This window comes from Lepidochelys kempii, chromosome 4 (assembly GCF_965140265.1).
Source record: "Lepidochelys kempii isolate rLepKem1 chromosome 4, rLepKem1.hap2, whole genome shotgun sequence".
Taxonomy (NCBI): domain Eukaryota; kingdom Metazoa; phylum Chordata; order Testudines; family Cheloniidae; genus Lepidochelys; species Lepidochelys kempii.
Window position 1 is genome coordinate 95509540 of NC_133259.1, and position 21593 is coordinate 95531132.

The following is a 21593-nucleotide window of genomic DNA, read 5'->3' on the forward strand; positions in this document are numbered from 1 at the left end:
TCCCCCTGGTTTAGGTGGGGATAAGTAATAAAAAGAGAACAGAAAAACAGGGGAAGAGTGTAGTGGAGTGTAAGGAAGTCTAATAAAGTTCTGATTTTTCCCATGATGACTACTTCAATGCTTTTTTTGAAATATCAAATATCCAATTTTTTCAAAAACGAATCTCATTTTTTTTAGTGCCCCCAGCTTTGTTGGTGCCCTAAGCATGTGCTTAGTCTGCCTATTGGGTAATCCAGCCCTGGGCTGAGCTGATGCTGGTAGAAACTGGCAGAAAAGGATACAGTCACTATTTTAGGTATCTGCCCTCCACTCATCAAGGTGCTACACAATCTTTAGATCAGCAAGACTGAGTTGTTGCTCTTAAATGTTCTGAAAAGCAACAGGAACTAGAAACACCACCTTTCATCTTGGGCTAGACGAATGCAACCTTAATCAGAATTATAAAACAGTGTGTGTGTGTGTTATATATACACATACAGACACCTATTTTACTTCCACAAGTAAATGGAGAGAAACAAAAACTTATAACAAGAATCAATAAATTTCATGACAGACTGGCACGCTGGGTGATGTATCCCTCCAACATATTTTAAAATCTCATTGTTGATTTTAATAACCTTACATTAAGGTTGCAGCAGAAGAGATTTTTGTTTATTTTTATGTAATTATAAAAACACTGAAATATGAAAAAACTAATGTATTTATGAAGTGGTGCTAGGTGGCCCCTATTTGTATTATGGTTGGGTGTCTCAAACAGTTTTGTCCAGAATAATTTTAGTGTAGATTAGGCTGGTTAAAGGATCACCCTACAAAAGAGGGGGTGAGCCTTAGAGTATATTTATAGAAACGTATTGTACGCTGAAAATTGGGAATGAAGGATTTTATAGTGAAACACAAGATTCAGGCATGCAGATAGGAGACATGGGGGGATTCTGGGGAGAAGGAGGAACACACCTTCCCCCACAGATTTAATGCCATTTATTGTTTCTGGCGCTCAGATACTGGCTTGCTGGGTACCTTAAAAACGACAGGCAGATCCAGATCTTTCTTGCATAAATTGAAGATCGCGTTGGTAGCAAACACGTTCTTACTATTTTCCTTTCATCGCTGTAGCCAGGCCACGCACGCAGCCCGGTTTTCCCAGGATCCGGCCGTGCAGAATCTAGCTGCAAAACTAGCAGCGAACACAGGGCGTCGCCCTCCTTCCTAGGCAGAGGATTCCCGTCAACCATGTTCCCAAGGCTTCGGGTGCCGCAGCTCGCTCTGCGCCGGGCGGCGGCGAGGGAGGAGGGACGGGAGGAGGAGCCGCCGCCGCCGCGGCCAGAGGCCGGAATTGTTTCCTGGGCTAAGCGCAGCAAGCTGGGAAAGCGTTTCCGGAGGGCTGGTTACATCCCGCAGCTGATGTTGGGCGCCGCTTGTGCGGGCGAGAGGCGGCGAGCGGAGGGGGCAGCCCGGGCGGCGCAGGGGTAAGTCTGGCGAGGCGGAGCGCAGCGGCCAGGTGCGCCCCGGCTCCTCTTCGCCTGGCCTCGCTGGGCTGTGCCTGGGGCGAGCCGGGGAAGGGCAGGACGTGCCTGGGGGGTGGGCCGCGCCCGCGGGAGAACGTGGGCTCGGCTCTCCGCCAGCCGCCGCCGCCGCCGCGGTGCCCCGTGCTGGGCGGGCGCGCCTGGCTCACCGTCGCTCTCCCTGCCGCGGCTGCGGGCGCAGGGCGCGCCCGGGGTTGGAGAAGACGGTGGACATCACCGGCTCTGTCCCACCAGCCCCACCGCCTGGCTGCCCCTCCTGGCCGTCAGCTGGGGGAGGCAGGGCGGGGTGGTGGGCTGGGAGGGAGCCCCAGCCCCCGCGTGTGTGCGTGTGCGCGCCGCGGAGGCGCTCGGCAGAGCTGAGCTGTCCCCGGCGGGAGGATGCTGGCTGCGGTGAGGTGAGGGCAAGGGAGAGTGCGGGGCGTAGAAAGCAAGGGGGAGATTAAGAGCTAAAGCGCGGTAGGTACGAAATGAGGCGGGGAAGGAGGTGAAAGGGCTTTCCGGTAGACATGGCCTTGTAGCCCACGAGCTCCTCTCCAGCCTTATCCGTGCGGAGGCCCACAGGAAGCGGAGTGGGGTGTGAGGAGCATCCGAGGACCGAGAGGTGGTGCAGAGCGCGCACGATGTAGAAGTCATTTGAGCAGCGAATGTAGAAGAAAGGACCCCTGGAAGCATATTGGGGTGTTTTGGAATTTGGCTTTTCCTTTTATTTATAGAAGACACAGCTTATTAGCCAAGTCTTAAGTAGGTTCAAAATCTTGGCCATTGTAAAAATGCTGCAGTTTTATTTATCCAACATATTGGGCCTGAATCTGCACCACTGAAGTGCATGGGATTTTTTTTTGTCATTGTCTCCACTCGACCCTTCTAGCCCTTTATCTTTTTCAAAGCATTTACAGTCTTTAAGAGATGTTTTTATGAAACAGTAAAAATTGCATAATGGACATGCATTGAAAAGCCCCAAACAGACACAATGGCTCTGACATTGGATTGAACTTGTTTAGAAGGGTGAGATAGGGATCACAAAGCCTGCATTTTTATGTAATACAAAGAATGACATTAAAATAGTGTTAAAAGTCTCAAACTTATGGAGGCAAAGCAATCCCTCACTACAGTGGTAGTTATAAAGTACAATAAGCACATACACAGTAAATCTTAGTAATTTCCCTTGAGTTCTGCAAATGCCATAAGATTCTAAAACCCAGATAAGGATACATCACTTTTAGCTGCTGCTGGCACTGTATGTCCTCTAGTTCCATGTCAACATGTGTTATCGATTAATTCTAGATCTAATATTGTCATAATTCTGGTGTCGCTCCTGCTTTAGTTATTTTGACTGCATCAGAATTAGCTGATGTACTAAAAACTATTTTCTGTATATCTAACACAAGCTTTTTAAAAACAAGAATGTAGCATATTTAAATAAATAAGAGTCCATAGTAGAGAGCATTTCACAATGTCATTGTGACACAATAACAATTCTTTAACTTTCTTGTATGGAAAAACAATTTTAAATAAACCATACAAAAATCCAAGTAGTTTCTATCGATCATTTGAAGGAATGAGGTTTATTTTTTTAACAGGTGAAATTAAGGTGAATAAAGTATAGACTATTCAGGAAGAAGAATAGTTTTATAGTGAGTTTAGAATTGAGAAGAATTCTCTATCAATAAAGCAGCTCAAGCAAATGTGGCATTCCCAATTTGGGAGACCATCAAGATTAGCTCAAAATAGGATGGTTAGCATTCCTAGTGGATAGGACACGGAGCTTGAAGCCAGGAGACCTGGGTTCTTTTTCTTAGAGTTGTGGCTGACTACATGAGAAGCCAGTGAAGATGGGGATGGGATGTGGCCCAATCTTTTACTTTTAAGAGGCTGATTCTGCTGTCATTGAAGTCAGTGCTTCACTAGGGGGTATGGAATAGGACTCAGAGTAGTCAGATGCAATGTTTGAATTAGAGAGAGTAGGAATTTAGGAAGCTTGTAAAGAAAGAACTTCTATACTTGAGATGGCATGAAATAAGGGTTTCAGCAGAGGCAGGGTCAAGGTAAAGATTAATTCTGGCATTTGGTCTGTAGATGGTGATAAGCTGACTGACTCCTCAGTCTTGTATCACCTTTATCTGTCAAATGAGGAACAAGGATGAATCAAAGTCTTTTGGACTTGGAAACAAAGTGAAGTTCCACGTTGGTAGTGTACAATAGCAATACTTGACAAAGTGCAAACAGGTTCTCAGAACAAAATTTATGGTGGCCTCAAAGTGCGGCCACCAACTGTTGCTGGTGGCCACGCTGCCAGTTTAACTTTAGGAAAAACAAACAATTATGCACATATACATGTCCAAGTAAATATAATTTATTGACTCTTTTTGCAGACTCAATAATAAAAATAATGTGCAGTTGTCTATTCTTTACTGGACCTAAACAGAATAAAAACACAAATAAGGTGCTCTTGCAGGTTCTTGTCTTTGTTAAAAGAAAAGGAGTACTAGTGGCACCTTAGAGACTAACCAATTTATTTGAGCATAAGCTTTCGTGAGCTACAGCTCACTTCATCGGATGCATTCAGTGGAAATTACAGTGAGGAGATTTATATACACACACACACAACATGAAAAAATGGGTGTTATCATGCACATTGTAAGGAGAGTGATCACTTAAGATGAGCTATTACCAGCGGGAGAGCTGGGGGAGAAAATCTTTTGTAGTGATAATCAAGGTGGGCCATTGCCAGCAGTTAACAGGAACGTCTGAGGAGCAGTGTGTGGGGGGAAATAAACATGGGAAAATAGTTTTACTTTGTGTAATGACACATCCACTCCCATTCTCTATTCAAGCCTAAGTTTATTATATCCAGTTTGCAAATTAATTCCAATTCAGCAGTCTCTCGTTGGAGTCTGTTTTCGAAGTCTTTTTGTTGTAATATTGCGACCTTTAGGTCTGTAATCGCGTGACCAGAGAGATTGAAGTGTTCTCTGACTGGTTTATGAATGTTATAGTTCTTGACATCTGATTTGTGTCCATTTATTCTTTTACGTAGAGACTGTCCAGTATGACCAATGTACATGGCAGAGGGGCATTGCTGGCACATGATGGCATATATCACATTGGTAGATTACAGACCTAGAGGTCGCAATATTACAACAAAAAGACTTCAAAAACAGACTCCAAAGAGAGACTGCTGAATTGCAATTAAAAGCTTAAAAATGGCCCACCTTGATTACGAAAGGTTTTCTCCCCCCCGCTCTCCTGCTGGTAATAGCTCATCTTAAGTGATCACTCTCCTTACAATGTGTATGATAACACCCATTTTTTCATGTTCTGTGTGTATATAAATCTCCTCACTGTATTTTCCACTGAATGCATCTGATGAAGTGAGCTGTAGCTCACGAAAGCTTATGCTCAAATAAATTGGTTAGTCTCTAAGGTGCCACTAGTACTCCTTTTCTTTTTCCGAATACAGACTAACACGGCTGCTACTCTGAAACTTGCTTTGTTGTTCCTTTTTCTTTCTTTCTTTTTTTTTTTTTTTTTTTTTAAAGACTTGTTAGCTTGTAAGTTTGTGGCTGTGAAAAGTGATATTAACAGATATCACTTTTCATGTCAGACTTACTCAGTCCTGGCAAGCCTGGGGACAAATTAAGCCTTGGATGGGGAGGTTGGTAGGTAGGGGATGAGGGGAGGAATGCATGATGGGCTGGGTGGAGGCAGTGGGGGCCAGAGGCAATGAGGGGGTGAGCCCCGCAGCTGGGGGTTGGAGTCCCTTTGCCAGAGCCTGTTGCTCACCACCCCAGGGCTGGAACCGGACCCTACAGTCGCCAGGAAGGTGGGGAACTCACTAGCTGCCTGTGTCTCTAGTGGGGAGCAGGGTCCAACCCCTGCTGTTGGCCCTGGGGGAAGGACCACTGCTTTGCACCCCCACCCCCGCCCAGGAGGCTGTGGCCACAAGAAAAGCCCCTGGTGGCCACATGATGGCCACATTTGAGAAATTCTGGGTAGAATGTACAATGCGAGTAAACCATACAATATCTATACCTACCCACAGCAGAACTCTAAACCAAAAAGTATCTGGCTGCTATCTCTGTTTCAGACATACTTATTTTAATGTATTCTTTCTCTGGTAATATTATTTTAATAACATTGTTTGAAAAATACAACAAATTGCTCAGAACCACTAGTGTAGACATTGGACCAATTTTAAAAATGCATAGTTATGTTTGCTTTAGTAAAATTATTTTGAGAGGTAGATTTGTAGCATGCTTCGTAGCCACTTCCAAAAATATCTTGGTAGTTGGAATTTTTTTCCTCCAAGCTACTAAGGAATTGGGCCATAGCAATACCTAATTGCATGGAAACTTCTTTTTAAATCAGAACTGTGTGCAAAGAGGTGACTTGGATGGTAAACTTCCTTATGTGCCCTTATAACTTGTTTGAACTGACTTAAAAATATAAACAGGTAAAAATTTAAAAACTTGTTTCCAAATTGACTTTTGTGTACCAGCTTCTTATAAATCCTGGCTCACTTATAAATTCCTGAAAGGAGAAATCTGTAATGGAAAGGTGGTTGACCTTTCCTGCAATGGTGCAGATGATGTTGTTACTAGAAGATGGTAGAGATAATAGTAAAATGATCATAAATTTTGAAAAAATTCCGTTTGAGTTTTTGCTTGTGGAATTTACATCAATGCCCATAATTCAGAGAAGATGAGAAGTTATCTTGAATGATAGGTTACAGTGCTTTAATAATTCTTAATTTTTGTAATAGTTTCTTTTGTCCTGAAAGGGCTTAAAGCACTCTCTAGATTTGGTATAAACAGGGTTCATATACCAGTGAAATGCAGCGCTCTTTGGTTGGAATGCAGTAAACATTTGGGGGTGGCAACAGTACATGCCAGTTTTTAGGGGGGGAAATGAATCAAAACTATATGAAGAATTTTACGGATGCACTTACAGTTAAATTTGACCAAGACATTGCAAAAAGTGCAATTTGATGAAGTAACTTAGTTTTACATCTCCTCTGAAAAATCCTGGGGTGCTGGTTCAATACTGTCTTAGGAGCTGATCTGCAATTTAACCTGTGAATCAGACCACTATGGGGGCCCCATTGAAGTCTGTGGGGCTCCACATGGATGCAGCAGTCTACTTGCACAGATCAGACTGCAGACTCTAGACCACAGTGGGAAACAATGTTGATGCTGAATCACCAGCTCAGTTACTTGCAGCACTGTGGGCTGTCCTTGGAGGTTGCTTTTCCAGGTTCTAAAAGCCCAAACCCTGTTTAATTTATGAGACCTGAGGTTGCATAGCTCCAACTTTTAGCACATACTGTCTGTGTTTTACCAATAACCCACTTCCATTTGTCGATTTTTACTAAAAATTTGCCAAGCTTTTTTGTCTACTCTGAAAACATATTTGTTTGTGTACTTGTTCAGTAGTGACAACTAGTGTTGAAACCAACTTTGCATCTCTGTATAAAAGATTACTGAGAGAATTATTTTTTTTTATATGCAGTCTATACATGAATTAGGATAATTAAGGGGACATGGTCTACCCATTGATAGGATTGATGCGTTTATAGATGCCTTGGAATTGGGGTAGATAAACCAAGTAGGCTATAGTTTACTCTGGGGAAATTATTTATGAATGTAAACTATTAGGTCTAATTTTAGTATATTGCAACAGTAATAATATTTGATAGAGATTTGCTCATTTCTAGTGATTAAAAAAATTATTTAGCTCCAACACTCTTTAAAACAGAGGCTTTCCAATGTGGCCAATATTTTGATTTGGGCACACTATGAACTTTACCTGTGGTGGTAAATTGTCTCCAAGCAAACCTTTGGGTGAGCCTTACAATATACACTGTCATATGTCACAGGACTCCACTGCTTTAAAATTATTGCATAAAATCTCACTGCAGTACTGATGTGATCACGCCAAAACACAGTAGTCATTTACCAGTTTAGATTCATCCACTGGTACTTCTGAGTCAGAGAAACCAAGCTGTAGTTTGTTTTTGTTTTGTTTGTTTTCCTTTTGTCTTCTCTACTATACTGTAGTATGTTTTAGGTATCTCTCAGCAGACAAAGCAGACTTACCTGCCCCATGGTAAAACTCTGATTTTGGAAACTGTAGGTGAATTTTGCCATGATGATATGCTTTTGAATAGTTTTCCAGTTGTCTTTAAAACATAGGTGCAACTGAATTTTAAAGTCACAAAAAGGAACATTTCCAGTACTTTATTGCTTTTTTAAAAGTAAGATATCTTTCTAAAAAAAATACACCTGGTGTATTTTTGGTGCTGTCAGTTTAAAAATACGTGGTTCACAGAATTTTATGTTCAGTAAAGAATAATTTTCCTCATGTTTATTAGCTGGTAGTGGTCTCTTTTTCTGCACTCAGTATAATTATGGAGTGTAAGTGAGCGTACTTAATTTCCAAAGGGGGAGAAACTGGTAGACATTAAATGATCTGTAAATATGTTAATCCAAAAATTGTGTTTTAATTTGTTTTTACCAGCAGAAGAGACTAACACTTTGAAGTTGTTACATATAGTATATTGATAATGTTGTCTATTTGTGGAGGCATGCTGTTCTTTTGTAGCATTCACTGACAAGAATGCTCTCCATGTAGTCAGTGGACATTAAATTATAATAATTTGGTGCAAGTAATAGTAGGAATTAACTAACCCTTTATCTGAAACCTCTCAAGTATAATTTCTTAAATGGTGGCAGGAGATACGACAGCGTCCTTAATAGCCAACTGCTTAGTTCATAACTTGATGATGAACCCTTCTGTATATTAATGCATATCTTCATATAAACAAACAACCTAAAACAGTGATTTGGTAAATATGACAAGTGATTTGGATTTGTTACTAGACAACATTTGTTTGACTATATGTTAATGATAATACATTATTCAGTTTTATGAAATAATGCTTCTTAGCACATGAATTATGAGTTGTGCATGAAAGTATGCTGAAAAAAGAACGGGTCTGACTGGGGAGAAAGATAAGTGGGAAGCGTGTACTTGCATTGGGAATTAAATGCTTACCTGACTACTTTCCATTACGTTTTGTTTAAATCCCGATTTAACTTCACAAAGTTATTTATTTTAAGTGAATGCAAGACATTTTAATTGCCATTCATTACCTCATTGAGGAGTATTAAACAGGAGATCTGATGGCATATGTAAATAGAGCCTCATCCAAAGCCCACTGGAAACAGTGGAAAGACTCTCATGAGGCCCATGGGGGAAAAAAATAAGCATAGATATAACTGAAACCTGGCTGGTTGCAATAAGAGGGGTATTAATAAAAATATTAAACCTTTGATATTTATGTTGCCTCAAAAGTCTCTTGGGTACTTCATAAAAAAAAGTAGGAAAGCAAGGTCTATTCTATCTATGGCATTTATACTGCACAAACTCCTTAGTGTCTAGGTGTAAAACATGTTACCACAAGGAACTTACAATCTAAATGGGCAACGTGTAGATGATGGCTACATCATCGGCCTGACACTACGAAGCCTGAACAGACCAGCACAAGACCAAAATAAATGGCAGAACTGTTGGATGCCTTGTGCACATGGGGGTGTGGGTCTGCCAGAGGATAAAGAGAGATGATGAAGGCTGGGGAATCAGATGTAGAAAGCAAGTGACTGAGTTGTAAAGATGAATTACTTTTTAGCTTTCTGTGTTCCAGTCTTACAGTTGCTGGAAGGAAGAACAATTAACAAAACAAATCACCACAGAAATAAAGTGGAACTAGCAATATGTGCGTCCGACTTTAGTGCTTAGTCATTAGCTTTTTGTTACATCCCATCCTTCATCTAAAGTGTATTCATTTAGATTGTAAAGTCCTCAGGCCAGAGACCACTGCCAGGGTTGTCAAAGGATGCCCATAGGCTCCTCAGTGCTTATTTAAATGACTGTTGAGATACCCATTTTTGAAAATGTTGGTTGTGGTATCTTTCTTCCTGTCCACAAAGCATATCTTGCTGGAAATGTGCTATGTGACCAATAATGGAATTACTTGCAGGAAAGATATATGGGGTCATTAGCAAACTTCTGTAATCCCCAACTTCAGAGCTGCCTCCAAAATATTATAAGCAATAAAACTGCTTTGGGGTTTTATTTCTTCTCCTTGAAAGGCTCCCTCACATTTTTTTGCCATCTGATAGTTCAAATAAACACAACTAAATTGTTTGTTAAACCTCTTATATTTTCCCCTCCCACTAGGAAACTTTGACAGCTCCCAACCTATTAAAATACCTGGGGAAACCTTGCTTGTTGCTTCTTAAGGGACAGTGTCCCATATGATATGGTGAAGGGGAGGACAACGTAGTGGTTAATGGGGATGTAAATATAGTTTTAAAAAGTACGCATTTAAATGATTAAAATTATATCAGTTTACTGTTTAATCCTTAACAAGTTCAGCCAGCAGAAGGGGACAAGTTATTTATACACCAGGAGGAAGAAGTGGGATGTTCAGAGGGGCAGGGTGGCAAGGTCCTGGTGCAGTGGGCTGGGGGATAGATTGCGTGTATGTGGCCGGGCGCTGTGCGTCTTGCTCTGATCCCACCCCTTGCTCTCTCAGTTACTAGGAGCTGCCTAGTGCAGCTAGTTTGGCGGATCACTGCCAGGAGAGCAGCGGTGCCAGGGCAGATCCAAGTGTTCTGGCAGACCCACCGCCGCAGCCAGCTGAAAGAGAAGCAGAGCCGGGGTGGTTGCCGGCCTGCCCCAAGTGGTGCCCTCTCCGCCAGGCATGGGCTGATCCAGCAGTGCCCCGAGCTGCGAGAGTGCTACAAGCTCCAGCACCCTCTCGCCTCGGGTATTGCTGCGGCATTTTTAATGTGCACATTAGGTATTACAAAGTTACGAAATTAATTTACCAATCTGTTTTAAATGTTAACTGCATTACATTAACATAACATTAACGGTGAGACTAATACTTATCGGTTAGCTGTTTAACCGCTTAATATTTTACATCCCTAGTGGTTAAGGTGGACTTCAAAGGGGAACCATCCCCACCTTTTCCCATGGACATGACATAGACTAATGCTATTTATGCATGTTTCCTGAACTCCTCTCTTCCCTCTTGTTGATGCAGGCCTCCCTTTTCCTTTCCTTCATTGCAGAGGTTTCTCTATCATGTTAAAATCCAGAGAGATTGGATTGGCTGGGTTGGTCCTGTGTCTGTCCTCCTGTAGTCTCAGGGTGAGAGTGAGGCTTGGTTTACACTACAAACTTATGCCGGTATAACTGCATCACTCGGGGGTATAGAATATCCTAACCCCCATTGTAGATTGTGCTATGTTGACAGGAGGGCTTCCCCCATCGACGCAGTTACCCCCTCTCAGGGATGTGGAGTACTCATACTGACAGGAGAAGCTCTCCCATCAGCGTAGGTGGTGTTTTCACTAAGCACTGCAGAAGTGCAGCTTCACTAGTGTAGCAGCCGTGCTGCAGCGCTGTAAGTGTAGGTAAGCATGCGAGAGAACTTTCAGCGGTGCATCAACATCCTCCTGACAACCAGAGCTCCTGGCTCTGTGTGGTTGTGCAGGTGTCCCAGAATGCTTTGTAACTGGGTTATTGATATGTCGGAGAAAGTGGCATGTTGTTGGCTGCTAATCAATTGCTGTAGTAGGGGGGTTGATTGTACTGAAACATCTGATCTCCCCACTGGAGATCAATCTCCTGATTGACTGCCACTGTCTCCACAGTCCTTTGACTGCACATAGGCAGTTACTAAATATTAAATAATAATTAGTATTATGGTAGCACCTAGAAGTCCCAGTCAGGGAACAGGGCCCCTTGGTGCTAGGCACTGTACAAATGCGTAACAAGGGGACAGTTGCTGCTCTGTAGAGCTTACAGGATAAGGTACTAGTCCTGCCAGTGGTGCTTACAGGGTCGAAAAGGATGGAAAAAGTTGTGTGTATTGTAGTTGTCACAAGCACAGAGCTTGCTTAGTGGGACTTATGAGTGTGTGGGAGGATATAGTTGTCCAGTCTAGATGTAGGGTGTCTGGCAATGAAGGTGAGAGGAGTCTTAAAGCCTCAGACTGACATGATTACACACAAACTACTTGCCTTAGGCCTTGTCTACACTGCCACTTACAGTGCTGAAACTTTCTTCGCTCAGGGGGTGAAAAAACACCCCCCCGAGCTATGCAAGTTTCAGCACTGTAAAGTGACAGTGGTTGGCAGTGCTATAGCGCTGGGAGCTGTTCCCCTCACAGAGGTGGTTTTATTACAGTGCTGGGAGAGCGCTCTCCCAGCACTGGAGCCGTGGCTACACAGCCAAGTTAAAGCACTGCCGCGGCATCGCTTTAATGTCAGCGGTGTAGACATACCCTTCTACCACCCCTGTATGTAAGAGCAGATGTCTTATTGAAAGAGGAAATCTGGAAATGGCGGACTAAGGTGGGGAAGGTTTCCTGTGTTGTTTGTAAGGGAATTGATCTGTGAAATAATTTAGGAGTTAACAATAAAATGTAGCCAAGTAAAGAGAAAAATAATGAATCCTTTGAGAACATATGAAGCCAACGGGCAAGATGACAATAGAGATATTTGAGGGACAAGAAACTTAGTGAGAAATGAGGATGATGTTTCTCAAGGAGTAAATGAATTATTTATGTCATTATATTCCCACAAGAGGCAGAAGGTGACTTCTGAGAGAGTGATATGTTTTCACGATACACAGCAAGGAAGGCGAATTAAGTGCAACTGAACAAGTAAAGCAGGCAGAACTATTAAAAGTTAACCGTGCCAGATGACCTGCATTTCATAGTTTAGAAGGCTGTAACAAGGGAAACTGTACAGTCTTTGGTGAGTACTTTTGATATTCACAAAGGATACAGGAAGTATCAGACCAGAAGGTGACTAATATACTAGTTCCCATCATTAAGAAGGGAACTGGGTGGATCCAGTTAATTGTAGAAGCCTCACCTCAGGAAGGATATTAAAAATGTTGATTAAAGAAAGAGATTAAAAACACACATAGATGTACATAATTTAGTTGAACCATGCAGTAAAGGACAGTGGGCGTGGATTTATAGATGAAAGATCATGCCTGATATATGTAGCCAAAATCTTCTGTTTACGTCTAGACTATTTAAAACTAATGTAACTGACTACAGAATTTGGGTCCATTAGCTTTGTTTTTGTTAAGGAAAAAAAATAAAACGTTCAACATAAGTTTTCTGGCCTTTATGAAAACAGTTTTTACTCTCCTACAACAAATTTATTTTACAAAGTCACAGAGATGTATATAGAGAGCTATTAACAATGGAATATCAAAAGGACAATATCAAGAGGAGTTTGTTTTAGTTTGACTTAACTTTTGGAAGGGTAGGAATTTTGATTTTGGGAAACCCATTTGGATTGCCAGTGATAGCAAAAATGTCCTACTGAAGTACAGGAATAGTGTTGGAACCATCAATAGGGGAGTAGATTTCAGACAACTTAAATATGCATATGAAAATGTCAGATACAGTATATAAAATAAACTGTTAAAATTTGAGGAAATCTGGAATCTATTCTTAATTTAAAGGACGAGAATTATCAAGTATAACAATAAAAATGGTTGAAGGTGGAACATGGGTTTCCTAAATGTATGTGAATATAAGTAATCTTAAAAAAAAAAAAAAAAAAAAAAAAAAGTTAGTTTTGTTCCTACTTCTCTCATTCTTCAGTCTTTTTCTTTGTATAAATGCAGGAGATTAGGATAGATTTATTGTATATAATTAGGACTTCTGATTTTTGGTTTTAATTGATAAACCATGGTAAAATACCTGTGATACAATAAATAAGTAGATAAATAAAAATGAAATTTGTGTTCATCCAATAAACACTGGGAAAGCACCAGAAATGGTTACTTGCATCTAAGGGCTTGTCTACATGGAACAGTAATGCAGTCTATAGGGGTATGATTTCTAAAGCTCACTAATGTATTGCATGCTAAATGTTCCATGTAGACTCTGGTAGTGTGCACTGAAGGTTCCTTATTGTGCTTTTATAATGTGTATTATTCATTACAGTATATATAAAGAGAGCTCTGAAACCCCACTTTTTTTTATGTCTACATAAAATCTCAAAAATTGCTAAAAATACACCCCCAAAATTGAAATTAATAAACCACGAAAAATAAAAGCTCTGTGTGTATAACTTATCTATTTATGTTGACTTGATAGCCACCTGAGGAGATATTAAAATAAAATGTTAATGCTGTTTTATTCACAAAATTCAATCCAAATAAATGCTTTTAAAGCATGTACATGTGCTATTTTTGAAATATGTGCAAGATCCTCTTACAAACTATACTTGGTTACCGAGTTATTTTAAAAAAAGCAGCATGTGTTTTTTTTTTTTTTTCATCTGTGTGCCCTATTACATAGAATATTTGTCAAACTGTGCATTCTCTGTGCCCGCTTCTAGAATTTCTGATGTCAGGGACTTTCTCTACATGGATTCTGTACAGCCCCTTTTGAAGTTCTGTAAGTCCTGATATGAATTTAAAATTTGCTAAACTTACTGCTCTGAAGCCTACAAACACAAAAAAACAGAGAAAATATATTAACCGTGATATAGATAATGAGGTTTATGGGCCAATATGTTTCTTGTGAAGTTGATTATAAATATGTACTAGTGAGACTAAGAAGTCACAAATTGTTATATTTATGACCTCAAATTACTCTGTTTTAGGTGGGGGAATTTTTTTAGTTTGTCCTGGAGAAAATTTGGCATTCAACTTCATGATAAACTGGCATGTCCTAAATGTCATTTTTCAGAGTAACAGCCGTGTTAGTCTGTATTCGCAAAAAGAAAAGGAGTACTTGTGGCACCTTAGAGACTAACCAATTTATTTGAGCATGAGCTTTCGTGAGCTACAGCTCACTTCATCGGATGCATACCGTGGAAACTGCAGCAGACATTATATACACACAGAGATCATGAAACAATACCTCCTCCCACCCCACTGTCCTGCTGGTAATAGCTTATCTAAAGTGATCATCAAGTTGGGCCATTTCCAGCACAAATCCAGGTTTTCTCACCCTCCGCCCCCCCCCCCCAACAAACTCACTCTCCTGCTGGTAATTGCCCATCCAAAGTTACAGCTCTCTTCACAATGTGTATGATAATCAAGGTGGGCCATTTCCAGCACAAATCCAGGTTTTCTCACCCCCCCACCCCCATACACACACAAACTCACTCTCCTGCTGGTAATAGCTCATCCAAAGTGACCACTCTCCCTACAATGTGCATGGTAATCAAGGTGAGCCATTTCCAGCACAAATTCAGGCTTTCTCAACCCCCCCCCCCCTTTTTTTTCCCCGGGGACACACACACACAAACAAACTCACTCTCCTGCTGGCAATAGCTCATCCAAACTGACCACTCTCCAAGTTTAAATCCAAGTTTAACCAGAACGTCGGGGGGGGGGTAGGAAAAAACAAGGGGAAATAGGCTACCTTGCATAGTGACTTAGCCACTCCCAGTCTCTATTTAAGCCTAAATTAATAGTATCCAATTTGCAAATGAATTCCAATTCAGCAGTTTCTCCCTGGAGTCTGGATTTGAAGTTTTTTTGTTTTAAGATAGCGACCTTCATGTCTGTGATTGCGTGACCAGAGAGATTGAAGTGTTCTCTGACTGGTTTATGAATGTTATAATTCTTGACATCTGATTTGTGTCCATTTTTTCTTTTACGTAGAGACTGTCCAGTTTGAGCAATGTAAATGGCAGAGGGGCATTGCTGGCACATGATGGCATATATCACATTGGTGGATGTGCAGGTGAATGAGCCTCTGATAGTGTGGCTGATGTGATTAGGCCCTGTGATGGTGTCCCCTGAATAGATATGTGGGCACAGTTGGCAACGGGCTTTGTTGCAAGGATAAGTTCCTGGGTTAGTGGTTCTGTTGTGTGGTATGTGGTTGCTGGTGAGTATTTGCTTCAGGTTGGGGGGCTGTCTGTAGGCAAGGACTGGCCTGTCTCCCAAGATTTGTGAGAGTGTTGGGTCATCCTTCAGGATAGGTTGTAGATCCTTGATAATGCGTTGGAGGGGTTTTAGTTGGGGGCTGAAGGTGACGGCTAGTGGCGTTCTGTTATTTTCTTTGTTAGGCCTGTCCTGTAGTAGGTGACTTCTGGGAACTCTTCTGGCTCTATCAATCTGTTTCTTCACTTCCGCAGGTGGGTATTGTAGTTGTAAGAATGTTTGACAGAGATCTTGTAGGTGTTTGTCTCTGTCTGAGGAGTTGGAGCAAACGCGGTTATATCGCAGAGCTTGGCTGCCCAACTTGATGATCACTTTAGTTAAGCTATTACCAGAAGGACAGTGGGGTGGGAGGAGGTATTGTTTCATGATCTCTGTGTGTATATAATGTCTGCTGCAGTTTCCACGGTATGCATCCGATGAAGTGAGCTGTAGCTCACGAAAGCTCATGCTCAAATAAATTGGTTCGTCTCTAAGGTGCCATAAGTACTCCTTTTCTTTTTGCTAAATGTCATTGTGGTATAACGTGATATTTCATGAAATGGAATGTGGTCTGGGAACTCTTGAATATTCCTCAAGTGGAATTGACTTGGGAAAATCAGGATGATCCCACAAATTTCAGGATAGCAGCAACCCTAGATTGAGGGATGATCATGGAGAATGTTCTGGAATGATTGAGCAGTAGGACAGGGCATGATTAGTAAGGGCTGAATCTCCAAAAGTAGATTCTTAGGTAAGAATCCTAAAGCTCAGAGGCTTATCTGCAGAGGCTTATCTTTTTTTGGTTGAGAAATCAACCAGCTCTTGTGTTTTTCAGTACAATTAAACACACGCACACACACACACACACAATGAGAATAGCTTTTTTTCTCATGATTCTTCCACGTTTGGACTTCGCCAAAACTGGGAAGTGCGAAGATATGCAAGGATGTTGCGATTTTTGGTAGAACAAGAGGATCCCTCAAAGATCTTTTCCACCTCAGCCAGCAAAGTGCCATTCCCTAGTTAAAATATTCCTTCTATACCCCCACAAAAAATAAATAAATTGCGTATTGTTGGAGTGGCCTGTGGGGTGGGTTGAGGGTGAGGAGACTACATGGTACTTTCCACAAATGTGCCTACCACTGCTGATGGGAGTCAGAGGAGGTAGTTCTTGTGGCAATACCAGGCACACCTGTGACATGGCCACTGTCTGAGCAGTAGACCTCCTGGTCCCAACTCACAGAAGGCTGAACATTTTAACTAACAGGACTGGCCTTAGAACAGTGGTCCCCAAACTGTGGGGCATGCCCCCTTAGTGGGGTGCAGAGGAACATTCAGCAGGACACAGGGAGGGAGTACCATCCAGCCCTGCTCTGCCCCCAGCTTTGCTCTGGCCCTGCCCCTCGCCGAAGCCCCAACTTTGGCTTCCTGCCCTGGCTATATTTACAAGGTGAAGACTGATTTTTCTAAATAAACTGAAAGCTGAACTTCTCCTTCATGGGCTCCTAGACTCAGCTGTATCCCCTCTAGCTCAACAGTGCTGCAATGTGTGAAAACTTAAAAAAAAACCCAAAAAACCAAAAACACCCCAAATAAACCAGATTTCATTGGATCCTCCCTAGAAGGTTCATGTGAGGATTTGGCCTGCTTCTTCTGTTCTCTGAATAACACCTTGAAGTGTAAATATAGAGCTAGAAAAAATAACACTTGGTGTAGTTGACTGCATTCCAGCTCACATTACACAAGCTGTGCAGGGCAAGGGGAGCTGATCTTGTAAAGTTGAAATTATGGTCTGTAATTCTAATTTTTGACCTGATAAATCTCATTGTTCCCTGAAAGTTCTTAAGGTTTGTTTCAATAAGTACTGAGGAGGTCTCAAATCTGTGGATTTACTTAAGTGCTACGCAGGTGCCAGGGTTTAAAATAAGACTCGTAATGCACAGCAGCTAGAACACACCATCTGCAAAACCAGGAGTGGATGAGACAGGAGGCTAGTCAGGAAATTGTCCAGCCGCACCAGACAAAGACAGGATGTAGTGATTGTGGGTTAATTAGGACGCAACTTTATTCTATGAATATAGCTGGGTATACGCGGCATAAAATTGTACAAGTCATCATCATTTTCACATAATCCCTAGCCTGGGCCCAGCCATCCCTGCTGCCCTTCTCTTAGATGAGGTAAAGAGGGGCTTAAAGGGAGGAGGGTCAGCTCCATGCTGTGCCTGATGTCGGAGCCCCAAATTCCCTTTCCCGGCTACTTAAATGATGCTTAAATGATGGTCCAATCTATTTTTTTTCCGATAACAGTATCCCTTCTATACTGAGTTGCCTACCCTGGACATCAGCCACTAGTTAACATACTAAATGGCAATGTTCAACCCCCCTGCCTCCACTCCAGTGGTCCCAGACCCGCTGCGAGGAAGGTGAAAGACCCAACCTCACCTCAACCAGACGGGCACTGCAGTGAGGGAAAAATTCCTTGCCTGCTGCAAAGAGAAAAAGGGCGACTAGCATAATGCCAACAGTGGGTATGAGGCAATCTGGTCCTTGTGCAAATTTCATGGGTCGGTGGTAAAGTAAAAGTGAGCTTCCCTGGGGCTGCATGGGGTATACATAAGGTGATGATTTTTCTCATGGAGGTCATGGAATCTGTGACTTCCAGAAACCTCCGTGACTTTAGCCCATGACGCTTGGGTGCCTGCAGCTCCTGGTGGCCGTGAGTGGCTCTGAGCTGCTGCGGACAGCAGGGGTACCCACAGGTCTAAGCTGCCATGGGTGGTGGGGGGACCCTGCCACTCCTAGCTGCCACAGGCCGTGGGACCCCTGGGAGCTCTGAGACGTGGGCAGTGGGGGGACCCCACACCTCCAAGCTGGGGCCCTCTGGGTGTGGTGTGGGGACCCTCCGGCTCCCCATTTTGTCATGCATATTTTTAGTAAAAGTCAGGAACAGGTCACGGGCAATGAAGAAAATTAATGGAAGCCCGTGACCTGTTCCTGACTTTTCCTAAAAATATGTGTGACAAAATCTTAGCCTTAGGTATAAATACCCCCTCTCCTTTCTGGTCAGCAGAAAGGGGCCTCTTTGACATGGTGGCCCAGGTGCTTTCTGCTTTTCCCTACTCTATCCCTGTAAACTTTCCCAATCCTTCCTCTTCCTTCCTTGAGGGAGAGAGAGAGGAGCTTAAAGGGGACACAACTCCCTTTCCTTCCAGCCAGCTGGACAAGGACTCGCCATGTTGAACTGCAGTGAGCACGTTCTCTGTGGCTGGCCTGATCAGTCTCACACTTAATTAGTATGTAGAGTTGACTCTTTCTAATATTTGTATTGCTTCTGCAGAGCTACAGCCACCTGAGCAAAGGTTTTTCTAGTTCCAGTTGCTCTTTATATTCAGAATTTGAATGCAAAACCCAACTGGATCGCAGTGCTATCCATAAGATTCTTATTTTTAAATCAAGTACTCGTGTGCCATGCACTCTGCAAAGAAGGTTCCAATTAGCTAAAGAGTGATAGTGAAGAGCTCCAGAAGAAGAGCTGATTAGTTCTGCTTGTCTGGGAGGCGGGGGGTGGGACGGGACATCAGGCATTAGAATTAGATTGTAAGCTCTTTGGGACAGGGACTGGTTTTTTGTTCTGTTTGTAGAGCACCTAGCACAGTGGTTTCCTGACCCATGACTGGGGCTCCTAGGTGCCATGGTAGTATAAATAATAATAAACTGGCATGTGGATTGCTGTGGAGCATTTGCTGGTCCGATGCTACTAGCTCATGCTCAGTGTTCCCTTCTGCTGAACTGAGTTAAAAGACGGCTAAAAATGCATTCGGTCCTCTTTCTGGAGAAGTCTAAAAACAGTTCACATGCAAACATGGGCAAAGCCTAATTTTAAGTTGTTTTTTTTCCCCAAATGTTAAGGAAGTTCTGGCACTGGTAAATGCCATGCTTATACTATAGCTGCTCTGCAAACTAAGGGTGTGATTCCCCTGCCTGTGTATGCTACTTGCAGTAGCCCAAGGAGGGCTAGCACCAAAATAAACAGTAACATAGCTGCAGTAGTGTGGGCAACAGGGGTGGAGGCACAGCTGAGCCGTGATGAGTATGTACCCACCAGTTTCAGGCAGGTTTGTACATGTACAGGTCATCTTTGCCGCTGCCCATGTTCCTGTGGGTACACGAACATTTGTAGTTGTGCTAGCTCTCATCGAGGAGGAGCAGGGGAATTGTACCCCAAGCTCATAGTGTAGGCATAGCCTTAGAATATGATGTGCAGTGTGGTCATCACACTGAAACTCAGCAGTGTCTGCCCTTTTTAAGGATACAGGGAAGCACAACAAATCATTCCAGGTACTGAATGACTAACATAAAATTGACCTTACCTGTGTTAATATGACTCAAATGACAAAGGAGATGCTTTAGAGATACCAATACTAATACTGTAGGATTCTGAAAGGAAGGCATTCATGCTTTTAACTGCAGTTTAAAAAAAGGTTGCAGTGGGCTCAGGTGGAGGAGTGGACTAGCACATAAACAGATAAAGGATTAGGAAAAAGGATGCCAAAATTAGCAATAAAATAAAAAACCTAAATCAGTTGCAAGGGTCTGTGCACAAATTTTGGAAAGGAGGAACACATGGGAACAGTTATTAAGTGTATTATGTACAGGATACAATTAAAATGTCCAGATAGAAATATGTTTCCTGTATTTCTGTGGGCAGACCTAGATGGACTGTGTGTTACTTTTGTCTGCTAGCTTTCAATAATTATAAAAATAATTCCACAGGTTAACTGCAGTATGTGGAAAAAGTTTTTCCTCTTATTTCTATTAAATCGTCTGTCTATTAATTTCATCAGGTGACCTCTGGTTTTTGTATTGTGGAAAAGGGTAAATAACAGTTCTTTAGTCACCTTTTCAACACCACTCATGATTTTATAGACTTCTCTCATATTCCCCCTTTAGCCATCCCTCTATTCTAATCTGAACAGCCCTAATCTTTTTAGTCTCTCCTTGTGCGGAAGCTGTTCTATACCCTTGGTCATCTTTCTTCTCTGAATCATTTCCAGTTCCACTATATCCTTTTTAAGATGGGGCAACCAGAACTGGACACAGTATTCAAGATGTGGGCTCGCCATGGAGTTATATAATGGCATTTGATATTTTCTGTTTTGTTATCTGTCCTTTCCCTAGTAGTTCATAACATTCTGTTGGCTTTTTTTGGCCTCTGCTGCACATTTTGCTGAATCTTTCAGAGAACTATCCTGAGATCTCTTTCTTGAGTGGTAACAGGTAAGTAAGAACCCATCATTATATATAGTTGGGATTTTGTTTCAGTGTGCATTACTTTACACTTATCAGTGTTGAATTTCATTTGCCATTTTATTGCCCAGGCACTCAGTTTTGGGAGATCCTCCTGTAACAATTTTCAGTCAGCTTTGGATTTAACTGTCTTGAATAATTTTGTATCATCTGCAAACTTGGACGGAAATCATATGTGCCACAAATACAAACTGGAGACAGTGGAATGTCAAAGTAACTTGATTTTTAATGAATTTGGTTGGAGCCATATAGGTAACTCAAGGTTTGCCTGTTTTTTTCTTTTTTTTTTCTTTTTTATGGTTGCTCTTTGTTCTATTCATTTTTCTTATGCCCTCTCCTCCACACCAAGGATATGAAGATGCACAGTAAACATTTCTTATACATTAGAAACAAGAAGGTTTTATGTGGGACTTCGAAATCACAGCTGCAGGAGGTCATGGAGACATACTATGGCTGGATTTTCAGACTACACAGTGCTATGACTATAATAGAATTATGTATACAAGTTAAAAAGTTATCAGAAATGTGGGTATAATTATTTCCCCCACTTGCAGGAATACAAAATTGCCTCTATGTATTGAGGTGGAAGGAAGATGGGCAGGGGTGGCTTTAGTTTTTCTGGGTGCCATGTAAAGCAACATGTGGAGAGACCCCTCTTAGCTCCTTTCCACATCTGTGTTTGTGTGCTCTCAGTTCATGATACTCCACAGCATCTCATCTCCAGCTGCCTCCTGGGTGTCTGTGACACCTTCTCTTTCAGCTGATAACCCATATGTAGACCAGAGT

General features: G+C 42.1%; 1 protein-coding gene across 5 annotated transcripts in view; it reads left to right on the forward strand.

Annotated features, from left to right (window-relative positions):
• The first annotated feature begins 1291 nt into the window (after positions 1 to 1291).
• Positions 1292 to 21593, forward strand: part of APBB2 (amyloid beta precursor protein binding family B member 2) — a 318929-nt gene continuing 298627 nt past the window's right edge. For all 5 annotated transcript variants that reach the window (XM_073342186.1, XM_073342194.1, XM_073342189.1 and 2 more), the window contains exon 1: positions 1292 to 1466. The gene's annotated coding sequence lies outside the window, so the exon portion shown is untranslated. The remainder of the gene's footprint in view (positions 1467 to 21593) is intronic.